This window comes from Dermacentor silvarum, chromosome 4 (genome assembly GCF_013339745.2).
Source record: "Dermacentor silvarum isolate Dsil-2018 chromosome 4, BIME_Dsil_1.4, whole genome shotgun sequence".
Taxonomy (NCBI): domain Eukaryota; kingdom Metazoa; phylum Arthropoda; class Arachnida; order Ixodida; family Ixodidae; genus Dermacentor; species Dermacentor silvarum.
This window is the reverse complement of record NC_051157.2, coordinates 138,942,672-138,955,687: the sequence shown is the minus strand read 5'-3', so window position 1 is coordinate 138,955,687 and position 13,016 is coordinate 138,942,672. Positions and strand designations below refer to the sequence as shown.

The 13,016-nt window shown below is 46.5% G+C and overlaps 1 protein-coding gene across 1 annotated transcript in view; it reads left to right on the top strand.

Moving 5' to 3' along the window:
- The first annotated feature begins 7,848 nt into the window (after positions 1–7,848).
- LOC119450661 (ets DNA-binding protein pokkuri-like) overlaps positions 7,849–13,016 on the top strand; it is a 145,680-nt gene continuing 140,512 nt past the window's right edge. Inside the window, exon 1 of the mRNA XM_049666126.1 lies at positions 7,849–8,307. The gene's annotated coding sequence lies outside the window, so the exon portion shown is untranslated. The remainder of the gene's footprint in view (positions 8,308–13,016) is intronic.

Below are 13,016 nucleotides of genomic sequence, written 5' to 3'. Positions count from 1 at the left end.
TAACCTGCAAGTCTATGCCCCCATATGTTAGCACCGGTAGAATGCAATGATTGCACACTTTTCTTTTCAACAACAGTGGCACGCTCCCAGTCAGGATTTGGAAATGCCCGCCGTATGCACTCCAACCCAATTTTATTCTTCTGCAAATTTCCTTCTCATGATCAGGGTCCCGTGTGAGTAATTGACCTAGATAAACGAACTCCTTTGCATACTTTAGAGGCTGACTGGTGACCCTGAATTCTTGTTCCCCGGCCAGGCTATTCAACATTATCTTTGTCTTCTGCATATTAATCTTCATCCCCACTCTTACATATAATATATTGTTCCAAAACGCCTAGACTCTTAAAAACAAAGCAACTAACTGTCAATGTCAAGTGAAGCCGTACAAGCTACTGTGCATCAAACTCATGGACTTACGTAAGAGCTAAACGATTCCAACCACTACTGTACGATAGCAATGTCAAGTTGAGATTTGCAGCTAGTGCCGATATTAATTCACATGTGCTCTCTTCTTCATTTCTCCTTGGTTCTTACACGTATCGCATGCGACCATGCTGTTCCCGCTACTTCGAAAACTGAAGTTTCTTATGAGAAACACATTTATGAGAAGTATTCATGATGCACACTCTTAAAAATAAAGTTAGCAAGGGAAAGCGCCCATTTATAAGATTAATTTGCATTTTACCACAAGCTTACTATTTGTGTACTAACAAGGGGCCGGTAAAGCTAGTAAGTGCTGTCGTTACTAGCCAGACAGGCTTTTTAGTTGTTTTCACCAAGTAACCACTAAGCCACTACTACCCCTCGTCTGGTCGTGGTTTATTACTTTGTGATTGGGGCAGTCTTGTGCAAAATTTAGAGTCAACTGTAGTATATTTCATTGTGTTGGACTAACAGTTATGCGAAACGTTCTAGCACACATATATGCAGACAATAGGCCATAGGCGACAAGTTTCAATTTTTCCGGGGGGGGGGGGGGGGGGGGTGCTGGGGCCCGACCACCTTTCCGAAACCTACCCATATATATATATAGGGTAGGTTTCAGAAATATATATATATATATATATATATATATATATATATATATATATATACCATTTGCTCACAATTTTCTATTTACCCGCTGCGGTGGCTCAGTCAGCTAAACCGTTGCGCTGCTGAGCACGAGGTCGCGGGATCGAATCCCGGCCGCGGCGACCGCATTTCGATGAAGGCGAAATGCAAAACCACCCGTGTGCTTGCGTTGTAGTGCACGTTAAAGAACCCCAGGTGGTCAAAATTAATCCGGAGTCCTCCACTGCGGCATGCCTCATAATCAGAACTGGTTTTGGCACGTAAAACTTCAGAAAGAAGAACAATTTTCTACTTCTCGCTTTATGGCGAAAGCAATTATATCGACACTCCAGGCAAACTTTCGCTATTGTCGTCGCCGTGATGTTCCGTATTAAATCCAAAAGCCATATAAATGAGTGACCCATACACTGTGGGTGCGGGAAAAAGCACGTAACAGTGAGCCGAAAAGGATGGCGGTTTGATGGCATTATCTTCCCACGCGCTCAATGTTCGGGTTGGTTGTAGGTCACCTAATCAAACGCGAATGGGAAGGAGAGCACGCGTCTTCTCTAGCCCTGCCGTAGCTGTGAATGACTGTGCGCGGCTGATGCTTATGCGGCCCGCGTGACATATCTAATTGTTGGTAATCATTGGTTGGTGCGATGATAAAGGGCGAGCAGGGATGGCTGCTAAATTCATGCGCGCTGTCTTACTTGTCGGGCTGTCTTTCCGCGCCCCCAGTGTTGCAGAGTTAAGAGACAGATGTCATTGCAAATCACTGACAGAGGCCCTCTGTAGTGGACATAAATATAGGCAAATAATGATGATGAATCTAATTTTCAGAATTGCGGTGAATCGCACGGCTGTAGGAATCATTCGCCTCCGCTTCCGGCGTTCATCATAATGCTTGCGTTGTGAAAGCGAGTGCTCAAGGTCATCCAGTAGAGGTATTTACAGGTTTACATCGCCCGTGCATTACACTATGCTTGCTATTTTAATTTTAGGTGAATGTTTACTACAATTTACATGGCCACTATAACTAACGTATAGACTCGTGTAAGGGCCGCACTTTTCTGCTGCGATTTTGACGGGCCTTTCATGGGACCGATCCATTTGACCTCATTTTTCCAACTACGAGTATGAAATCCGCAGTAAACATCCGCGATCGCCTCCTCTCGGCATCCAGTCGCGACGCGCGAAAGTACGCTGCGCGCGACAATTCGCTGTTGAGCCCGATCAGAATCAGCACATGGAACGCGATTGCTTCTAGGTTGGATGTCATTCTTTTTTTTTTTTTAATACTGGCTGTCAACTTGGGGGTGCGGCCCTTACACGGATTTACACGGTAAGAATCTTCCTTCGTGTAATTGTCTTCTACTTCGCTATCACTAATACTGCTTTGCCTTCCCGGCCAAACTGCACTCTTTTTTTATGGGTTTGTGATTGCCAGGGCAATCACCACCATCTCTGCCTCCTCTGGTGAAGAGTGTCTCACGCTACAGCTCGAGATTAGCTCGCCTTTGTCGCTCACTACTACTGCAGCGTAGTGCCCTTCTGGGTACTCTGCCGCATCGGTGTACCCTCCATCCTCCAAAAGACTCCAAAGCTCCATCCTCCTTGTTTTTGGAGGATGGAGCTTTGGAGTCTTTGGACTCTGCTTCTCCTGCGTTCCTCGTTGTGTATTGGGTGCATGTTTCTTGGGATGGGGGGTATTCTTAACCTGTTGGCAATTTCTTTGGGGATGGCGGTTATCCCATCTCGCGATTCTGGATTCCGGTAGCCCAGTTTCCTAAGAATAGATCTGCCCGTTTTGCTGCCAGTTAGTCTGACACATTGTGCCGTGAGTTTCGCCTCGCACATTTCCTAAATCACATGCTCTGGGCTTGCCCAGCGCTAAACGGTCTACATGGGAACAAAGAGTCATGGGAATCCTCCCTGCATAGCCAGGAAGAACATGCCCAAAAACAAGCCATCTGTCAAGCCCAGGCCGCCGCCGGAAGCCAACTGATTCCGGCCGACGTCTAGGGGGGAGGTAGACGGTGAAAGGGGGAGCTGAGTCTCACCCCGATCACCCATACTCTCTGACGGGTGCAAATAAAGTGCTTTCTCTCTCTCTCTCTCTCTCTCTCTGCACTCTTTTCTTATTTTTAGTGCTTTATTTTAAGTCCGAGTGTAAGCGCTGCTGCGCATGAATTCTAGACTTCTATTTATTCTGATTTCGAGTAAATCCGGCTTGGCATCATTTCCGCTACTACAATTCTATATACAAGGTGTTTTAGCGAACACTTCCAAAAATTTTTAAAGGTTGCCCGTGGCAGATAGCAGAAAGCGCTCGCCTACTCGAAGAGGCGGACATTACTCGCACAAAAAATTGAAATGCATAATCGACTAATTAACAAAATTAACCAAATCAGTTTTTAGCTAATTACCTTATGGCCCTTGTTGCAATTTACAAATTCTAGCCTTGAAGTTTGGATCCACTTGGAACTAATTCTCAGGCTGACACCAGTGTCGAGATATTAGTTCTCTAACTTTGCGGAGAAATGCATTGGCGTGCCAGTCACTTTCTTAACAAAACGTCGTTTTATGCACCGAAGCACAGACGTATGAATAGATATATAAATTATGAGGTTTTACAGGCCAAAACCACGATCTGATTATGAGGCACGCCGTAGTGGAGGAATCTGGAATAATTTAGACCACCTGGGGTTCTTTAAGGTGCACCTAAGTCTCAGTATATGGGTGTTCTAGCATTTCGTCCCATCGAAATCCAGCCGCCGTGGCCGTGATTTGATCCCGCGACCTCATGATTAGCAGTTCAACACCATAGCCACTAAGCAACCATGGCCGTTTAGCACAAAAGTAATTGGAACGCAAATGCGTGTCTGCGCAATGTTCAGGAATTATATCTCGAAACTAGTGCCATCCTGAGAATTAGTTCCTAGTACATCCGCCTTGCGAACTCCACGGCTAGAATTTGTAAATTGCAACATGGGCCATAAGTTGATATGTTAAAAACCTAATTGGTGAATTTTCATTGATTAGTCGAATATGCATTTAAACTTTTTGTGCAAGTAATGTCCACTTCTTCGAGTAGACCAGCTCATGAACTAGAATTGTGCCATCTGCCACACGCAACCTTTAAAAATTTTTTTAAAGTGTTTGCTGAAACACCCGTATTTATGGCTTCTACATGCAAGAGGCGATGCTTCCATCCCTAATGCGTAAACGTTGTAAATAATTAGAGTAGCTTTTTTTTTGTCGCAAGTCGTTAGCATTGCCTACTGGAAAGAGAAGCAATATTCAGGCACGTATCACTCCCGTGCTTTTCACACGCCGTTGATAGAAGACTCTGCCGAAGGGGTCACTGACGTCTGCAGGTCTTTTTTTTTTTAGGGTCAAAAAAGCACGCAAAGTAATTTGAAGAGAGGTGAACATACATTAACATATTCATTCTCTAGGTATAGACTATCCATTTAGTTGGCTACCTCCTTCTCTTTAAAAAATATGATAAACTTTGTCCTGTGTATATATTTAAATATATTGTGCTTGCACGTGGTGTTCTCAGTGGAAATTTAAAAAAAAGTGATGAAGTGAGGAAACACGGATGAGGTAGGCGCCGCTTGTGCTTCTAATGCGCTTGTCCTCCTATTGTGAGGATTTGCCGAAATAAAGCGAAAGTATACATTGAAACCCGTGCACGTCCGCGCCAACAATGGGGCTGTAACCTTTTAGCCACAACAAAAGTGAAAAGGTAGAGGCAGCGCAAAAGAATCCTCAAATTATGTGGGTAACAGAACTCCGGTAATGACACTGTAGGCGCGAGGGGGGGGGGGGGGGGGGTACAGTTTGGTACAGTTGGCAAAGAAACAAATGCAGTTATGCGAGATCCTGACAGTCATCACATGCTTCGGAAAATGATCGTAAACATGCAGGCACTCAACAAAATTCTACTTAATTCACCTAGCCATGAGCAAGCTTACACTAGTCACTAAAATTTATTTGGACAGAATATCCCCTAGACACAATCGCATCGACACACGTGGTGGCGGTAAATGTGTTGTGGATGTAATGGCTTGTTCGAAGCAATTTCTTAGTCACTAAACCCCGACCAATCTGGCCTGTCTTCTTTACTGTGTCTTTTATTAATATCTGTTCTGTAATACTTCTTTCTGGGGTTTTACGTGCCACAACCAGTTCTGATTATGAGGCACGCCGTAGTGGAGGGCTCCGGGTTAATTTTGACCACCTGGGGTTCTTTAACGTGCACTACAACGCAAGCACACGGGCGTTTTTGCATTTCGCCTCCATCGAAATGCGGCCGCCGCGGCCGGGATTCGATCCCGCGGCCTCGTGCTCAGCGGCGCAACGCCTTCTATTCATAGCATATCACGCAACTTGAAGAAGATTGCCCAACGTGTTGACGTAAGGGTTCTGTTGTCTGTACCCGACAAACTCATGAAGCTGTGCAAAATGACGAACCCAAACAGGGCAGGGAAAAGAAATTGCGCAGTAAGAAACACCGCACCAAGTTTATTGAGTGTAATTAAGGCATAGTGTACCGTATACCTTTGACATGTGACCGTTTCTACGTGGGACCGCCAGGTCGTTGCGTACACAGGCTACGCAAGCACGCTAACAATGTAAAAAGCAAGACATTTGGATGGATAGCCATTCATTTCAATTAGTACGGATGGAAACTATTGCTCGATGGGTTGGAAACTATTGCTGGACAGACATTAATTGACGCGTTTGATAATAGAACCACACACTATGTCAAATTTGGAACACAGGTGCATCAGTGTAGCATCGATTGCATTGTCAAAAACCAAATAGCATTTTTGGATGGCTGCACACGTGTCGAATGACTTTTCTCGGGGCATGCGTATTGATGTACGGCAATGCATGAAAAAGTGTTGTGACGGTTTGCGACAGTATATGACAGTTTACGCTGTGTGTGTATCTTCGTTCCTTGCCTCTGTTAATGTCTTTCATACGCAACGTTACACATACTACATGTGTTCTTGTTTATCGTTACTTGACGACGTTTATTTTATTTATTTATTTAAATACCCTCTTAACCCTCATTGGAGGGTTATCACAGGGAGGGAATACATCACCAATACAAAACTGATATGGAAGGAACTTTGAAGTATCATCAAACTTCAACAAAACATCATCGAAAATATCAAAATCACTGAACAACTGGCATGGAATGATTGACAAGGAACGCAGAACATCAAGAAAACATTGAATTTCAAGGAACAAAACTATCAAGAAATGTTTCAAACGCTTTTACATCAGTGCATTCAGCAATATGTGCAGGTAGTCCATTCCATTTTTCGATGACACCAGGAGAAAAAAAAAACGAATAACGAAAGACGTTTGTGCGGGTGGCATAAGGTCGGATGGTCTTGCTAAGTCTACCAGGTGCTCGTATGTGTACCTGTTTTTAACAATCTTTACATGACCCTGGAGAATCTGAAATAATAATTTCACGCTGTTCCTCTGTCGCCTAATTTCTAATAATTCTAAATCTCATGAACTAAGCATTTCGGTAACCGAGTCTGTTTTTTTTTTTAACATAAACATATAAATCGGATTGCGAGTCTTTGAATTGTTTCTAGTTTAGCGTTTAGACCTTTTTGATGGGGACCCCAAACTACAGCAGCATATTCTAGAACAGGTCGAATAAAAGTTTTTTGTGCCATTAGTTTGACGTCTTTGGTTGCGTTTTGTAGCTTTACTCGAAGAAGACACAGAAGTAGTAGTTATGTATACATTGTTACCAGGAGTCATTGTGCCACAAGGTCCTTGGAAAGCATTCTGTATAACAATAATTGACGTTTAATATATGGTGAGGGATGGGGCTCTTCTTTTATGAGTAATATTTTGTCTTGTTATGCTTTTGACCTACTGTGACCATGCAAGTTGCACTTATCAATCGAATAGGCTCCACAGTACGTTGGTAATTATATATCAGTTGCGTGAGCAACTGCACCACCGAGGTAGTGATTATCACGACAAACAATTGCTAACATGCAGGTAGTACTGAGTTAGTGCTATGTGCTAGCTTCAGCAGGTAGTGAAATGTACTATCGCTTTACTACTGTTGTGACAAGTTACGTGTTAGTATTCATTTAGGGAATATGAGTATATATATTTTAAGCGTACGTTGCCGAAAATTTAATCGAAAGCTTTAGCGACATTGCAGCAAAATATAGCGAGAATTTAGCGACTTTTTTGTCTCACTCTAGCGACACGCTTAAAAAAAATTATGGCAGTACTGAATTAATCGTTCGCTGGGGAAATAATACGTCCGACTCCCGGCGTCGTTACAAGAGCGCGTTAATACGCCAGGTGCAGAAAAAAAAAGAAAAAGAAGAACTTCACGTAACGCCGAATCGTCCCAGTTGGCGACGACGTCAACCGGGAGGCATTCACATCCGCTCCGTTTCAGCGACAGCCTCCCGCGCGCCGCGTCGAGCGAAATAGTTTCCTCCCGCTAGCTAGAGCGCGTGCGCTTTTGTTCTTTGTTTTGTGCATTTGTCGTTCACTCCTTTTACCTCGCAACTGCACTCTCCGCTTCCACACACACACCTCTCTCTCTCTGCCTGCGCTAGCCTCACTTCCTCCGCGGAAAGAAGAAGGCGAACCGAGAGAGGAAACAGCAAAAACGAAGAAAAAAAAGTGGCGGAAACAGCGCTCGCAGCGCCACCCTCCGACTTCCGGCCGCACCGATCACTCCCTATCCGAAGCCACCTTGCGGTGAAAGTGCGCGCGAGCGACTCTTCGGTTGCCGCTGCTGCTAGCGGTCTGCTTCTCTGCGTGGCTTCCCTTGCCCCCAGCGCGTGCCCTTCCCTGCAACTCCGCGGGCCCAACCTCCCCGGTGCATTGAGAGGAAGAGAGAGAGTTTGGGCCGAACGCGAGGGGCACCGAGTGTGTGTGCGAGCGCCGCGGTGCTGGGCTTGCCTGCGAAACAACAACGCCCGCGGAATGACGATCGCTGCTGCCGGCGGCGGCGGGCCAACTCCGACAAACCGTGCGTGTCCATCCCGCGCGAGTTTGTGACGTGCCTCTTCCTATGTCCAGCGACGCCGGCGACAAGAGGAATCAACAAACGACAACGACGACGCCAACAACCGCGGGGTTCGTCGACGAAGCGTCATCGCAGTCGCCACCGCATGGATTAAAAACCCGAGCTCTCCTCCTCGGCACGACTTCGACGCGTCTCGGCGACGCGTAAACAACGGGGTGAGTTTCAGATGTTGACGTCGTCGCTGCATTGCGCGTGCCTGGGGAGAGACGCTGCGTCTCAAGCTCCGGAGTTTCTCATTCTGTGTGCCTTTGAAACCTCGTTCTGTTGGAGCGCGCCGTCAGCTGCTTTCGCCCTGGGCGGCGCGGCGCGCCGAGCCGCCGCCGAGCCTGTGTGTGTGTGTGTGTTTTCTCTGCGGCGGTTATGTAATAGCGGCGCCGGAAACCCGTCCCTCCCGGCTCCGACTCCGCGCGGCGTCGTTCGTGCCTCGCTCAGCCCGCTCGTCAACAGCATCCGTTTTTTAGTGGACGCTGCGATAGGTGGCGTCTGCTGCTGCCTGCAGTAAAGCTTTAGCTGGCAGCTCTTTTTGTATCGAGCGTTGTATTGTGTTCGCCCCGCATGTTGGTGCTGTTCTAGTACGCGAGTGCGACGCCGTTGCGTAACGTGGTTCGGTGGTGTGCGGTCGAGCGGTGTTGGGAAGCGGTATGGACGTGCTCGTACGACGCTACGCGGTCGGCGTGACTCATGGGACGCCGAGGCGGCGCACCCCTCCCCCTGTTTCCCGAGAAAATTATTGTGCCGTGATGATGCGCCCCGCGCGATCACGGCCGTCTCTCGGCGACGGGGGGGAACTCGTCCACGCATGCAAGTCTTGACCGGAAGCGGTGGTGATTTCTCTAAGAAGCGTAAAGGCACTCTGCCTATCTCGTCGTGGCATCGCCTATTTCCGGCTCGGGTCACACATTTCGTCCGCGACAAGCTTAACCAGAATAAAAAAATGCATGTACAGAAACGATTGCAGTCGTCTTGGCCGACCGGCCATTAAACGTTGCGGGGCGTCGGGACGTCAAGTGTCAGATAATCGACGTAATCTTTGCCAGCCGCCGGCGAGGCGCTTTTTATACCCACGTTGTCTAAGCCGCCCGTATAGTCTAGACAGAAACGAAGGTTTCACGACCGATCGAGCCGGCGACACCTTCGCGTTGCTTGTGGTGTGAGATCGTGATACCGAATCGTTTCTCCCCACTCGGTGACCCTGGTTGAGGGGGCTGTGTTTGATCCTGCTCGGACGTCGGCGGCGCCTGCAACTCGGCCGTCGCTATCATACGGCCGTCCGTGCCAACGATCTAGCGGGCCGCTCGCGTGTTTGCCTTGGATGTGGCGGGTATATCTGCTCGACTTACGTCCGGGTCGGAAGCACGCCTCGTAGACTTTATGATAGCAGCTGTTTGCCGATTCTCAGATGAGTTTCATCTGGTCTCTCTACGAGTTGTCGTCGTTTCTTTTGTTCCTCCTCAAACCTCAACGCGCTCCGTGTAGTAGACGGCGCATCCGGTGTACTGGGAAAGTCGGCGCTTATAGCAGGCTGTTCCTCGACGAGCAAGGGTTTATGACGTCAGCTGCTGAACTCGTTGCCTGGTAATTGCGTTCGCTTGGAATGACATCTGCTTGTAGCTTGACAGCAGTTGACATCAGCTGTGGCGGCAGCGTGCAGGTCTTCGTGGATACGTTGACCTACCCTGTACCTTTATCGTGGCCTGTAAAGCTTGCGAGGAAAACATTAATTGCCTTCGCTTTCAGCAGCCGGCTGCTATGAATGTTCGGGATAATTTATGCGCAACTGTCGGGTTGTGCCTGAGAAGCAGCTACGATGTAACGAAACCTTAGCACGAGGGTAGATTTTGCATCTATTTGGCTGAGCACCTTATCTTTTTTGGCCTGAAAGTTGATGTGCTATATTCCACTGGTGCACACGGGCACATAAACACCCCGCTGCTACGCTGTTGCAATTAGGGCGATGCCAATCTGCACGCAGATACTTTGCGACTTGTGCAATCAGCTGGTGGCACTGTCAAACACTGTGGCAGGTCCCATATCCTTAGTAGTCAATTTGCTTGCGGTCGTGATGATAACCGTGATTTCGTATAACACATCTCCGTACGCATGTGTCCTTAGCATATTAAAAATGAAATTCTGGGTTATTGCGTGTTACAACTACGATCTGATTGTGAGGCACGCCGTAGTGGGGGACCACGGATTAATTTTGACCACGTGGGGTTTTATAATGTGTACCCAACGCACGGTACATGGGCGTTTTTGCACTTCGCCCTCATCGAAATGCGGCCGGGATTCCACCCCGCGCCCTTAGCGGCGCAGCACCAAAGCCTCTACGCCATCACCGCAGGTTATAATGTACGCTATAATTGTTCTAGATGCGATAGGTGGTATATCTTGCATAGAAGACTTTGGCTGGGTACTCGCTGCTTTACATATCTGCTTCCTATCCTCGTGAGTGTTCGCATGATATCTCAAATGGCAGCCCTTCCACGTCGTAATTGTAATTTCGCGCCGGTCTCTTGTAATTCTTGTACCATGCTCAGCGCACACCAATTTCATTACTCAACAGTTCATTCAGTAGCCTAGGCAGTCTTGAACATTTGCTTGCCGTAATTGGTACGTGAGTGAGGTGTGTACGAGTATTCTGGAAATCTGGTTGTGTAGGTTGCTTTACGCTTGTTGAGTTGGGCTATTGACTGTATAAGGCTTATATTGCTTTTGTGTTTCTTTTTATAGGCTATTGCCAGACGGTACTCCATAAGATTTGTTATTTTCAAAGTTCTAAGCTCTTGAAGTAAGGAGGCAGATGGGAAGTCGTACGGCTTGTTACATATAGCACGAACTGCTTTCTTTTGTAGTACGTACAACTCAATGTTAGTTGCAGAAGTCGTACCCCATACAAGGCAACAGTAGTTTAAGTGGCTCATGAATAAGGAATTATATATCAACTGTTTAACGGAACGGGGGAGAAAGTTCAGTGAGGTAGATCAGACCAGCAATTTGGGACAGTTTGCCTGCAACGAAATCTGTATGATTATTCCAGGTCATGTGTTGGTCAAAGTGTACACCTAGAGATTCTATAGATTCGGCGATTTCAATCGTAGAGAAATTAATCCTCAGGTCTTCTTGCAAAGTGCCCTGCAATATTTTTAGCCCGAAATAGCACTCCTTTAGTTTTTGAGGAATTAATACATAGGCCATTTTCTACTGACCACTTATATAATTTCTCCAGTACGATATTAGCCCTTGAGACTAAAATCATTTGGATTTTTAGACGAAAGAAATAACGTAGTATCATCAGTAGTAGGTACCATGCTTTAACGAGATGTACCTTTCAAGGCAGGTGCGTCTATATGCTATCATCACAGAGGCAGCTCTACATACATGCGAAGGCATTCATGATACGGAAATTCGCGAAGGCAATTGCCTTGCCGTGCAATGCCAATCGCCTGCTGAGCCGAAGGCGACCTGCTGTAATTCCTTAAGACTGTGACTCGAAGCTGCAAGATTTTCAATTGCTCTTGCTGAGAACAGAGTTATACTAAAGCCTGCTTCATTTACAAAGACTAATGATGTGGTTAGTTTTGAGGATCGCATTTCCCTGCGCGATTGCATCCCTCTTCTATGCCATCATCACCCCTCATGCAAGTGCAGGCCAGAGCACGCTGGCTCAGGCCGACCACTTCCTCCAAAATAATTCTCTCTCACTTTCTTGAGCCGTGCTCGTCCATCTATCGTTTTACGTATTTAACGTAAATTGTTCAGTGGGCAAAAAGAAAACTGCAATTCTAGCGGCGTCTTCAAACAACAGCTGCAGTTGCAACAAATTATATATTTTCATAGACATGTCGTGCTCTTTCATGGAGAAATCTTAATTGTTGGGCCGGTGTTACCACGTGTATGTCATCTGGCGCTCATTTTCTAGTATGGTCACCCGATACTTGGGGGCCCAACAATGTGCTTTCCTATCGTATGCTCAAGAACTTCTCCAAAAGGCACCTTGCTGCTGAAAACTGAAAGAGGCCGTCTTAATGTGATTACCATTCTCAACATACTTCACGCTCTTTCTGGTATCTATCTATCTATCTATCTATCTATCTATCTATCTATCTATCTATCTATCTATCTATCTATCTATCTATCTATCTATCTATCTATGTATGTATGTATGTATGTATGTATGTATGTATGTATGTATGTATGTATGTATGTATGTATGTATGTATGTATGTATGTATGTATGTATGTATGTATGTATGTATGTATGTCCGGATCTAACCGTTCTCCCACCCATGTGGATCACCGGGTAGCTCGTGGTCTAAGGGGTGTAGAGCTCTGGGCTGCCGTGCTTCGAGAGAACAGCGTACGAAACTAACCTTTGGGCCAACTTGGGTCGTTGGGTATGGGCCGCATTTCAATGAACCTCTTTGACGACAGCGTTTTCTTCCTTTTCTCTCTCTCTCTCTCTCAACACCTTCAGGTACATTTGCACAATGATTGGTAAGGACACCTTATTAAATGACTCGGGTCGGCGCTCGTGGTAACGGTTTTGGGTGCTGTTCAGGAACAATAAGCACTCGAAAGAAACGTGATGTAAACATTTCCAGGGTTTCTTCTCTGGTCGTAGGAATCTTGCAGCTGTCACTTGATCAATGTTCTTGTCTGTCACGAGCATGCCGTTTTATGAGGCACATATTCGCGAAGAACCTGCACGTGCGAGAGTGAAGAAATGGACAGAGTCGTCGTTACTCCATCATAACAGTGGCCTTCTCTCTTAGCGTCGGCATTTGTGTTCCCTTCGGAGATTGGGAAAGGTTGGAAATCACTCATCCGGCCACTTGAACTGTAAGAGAAGAGACACAATGAAAGT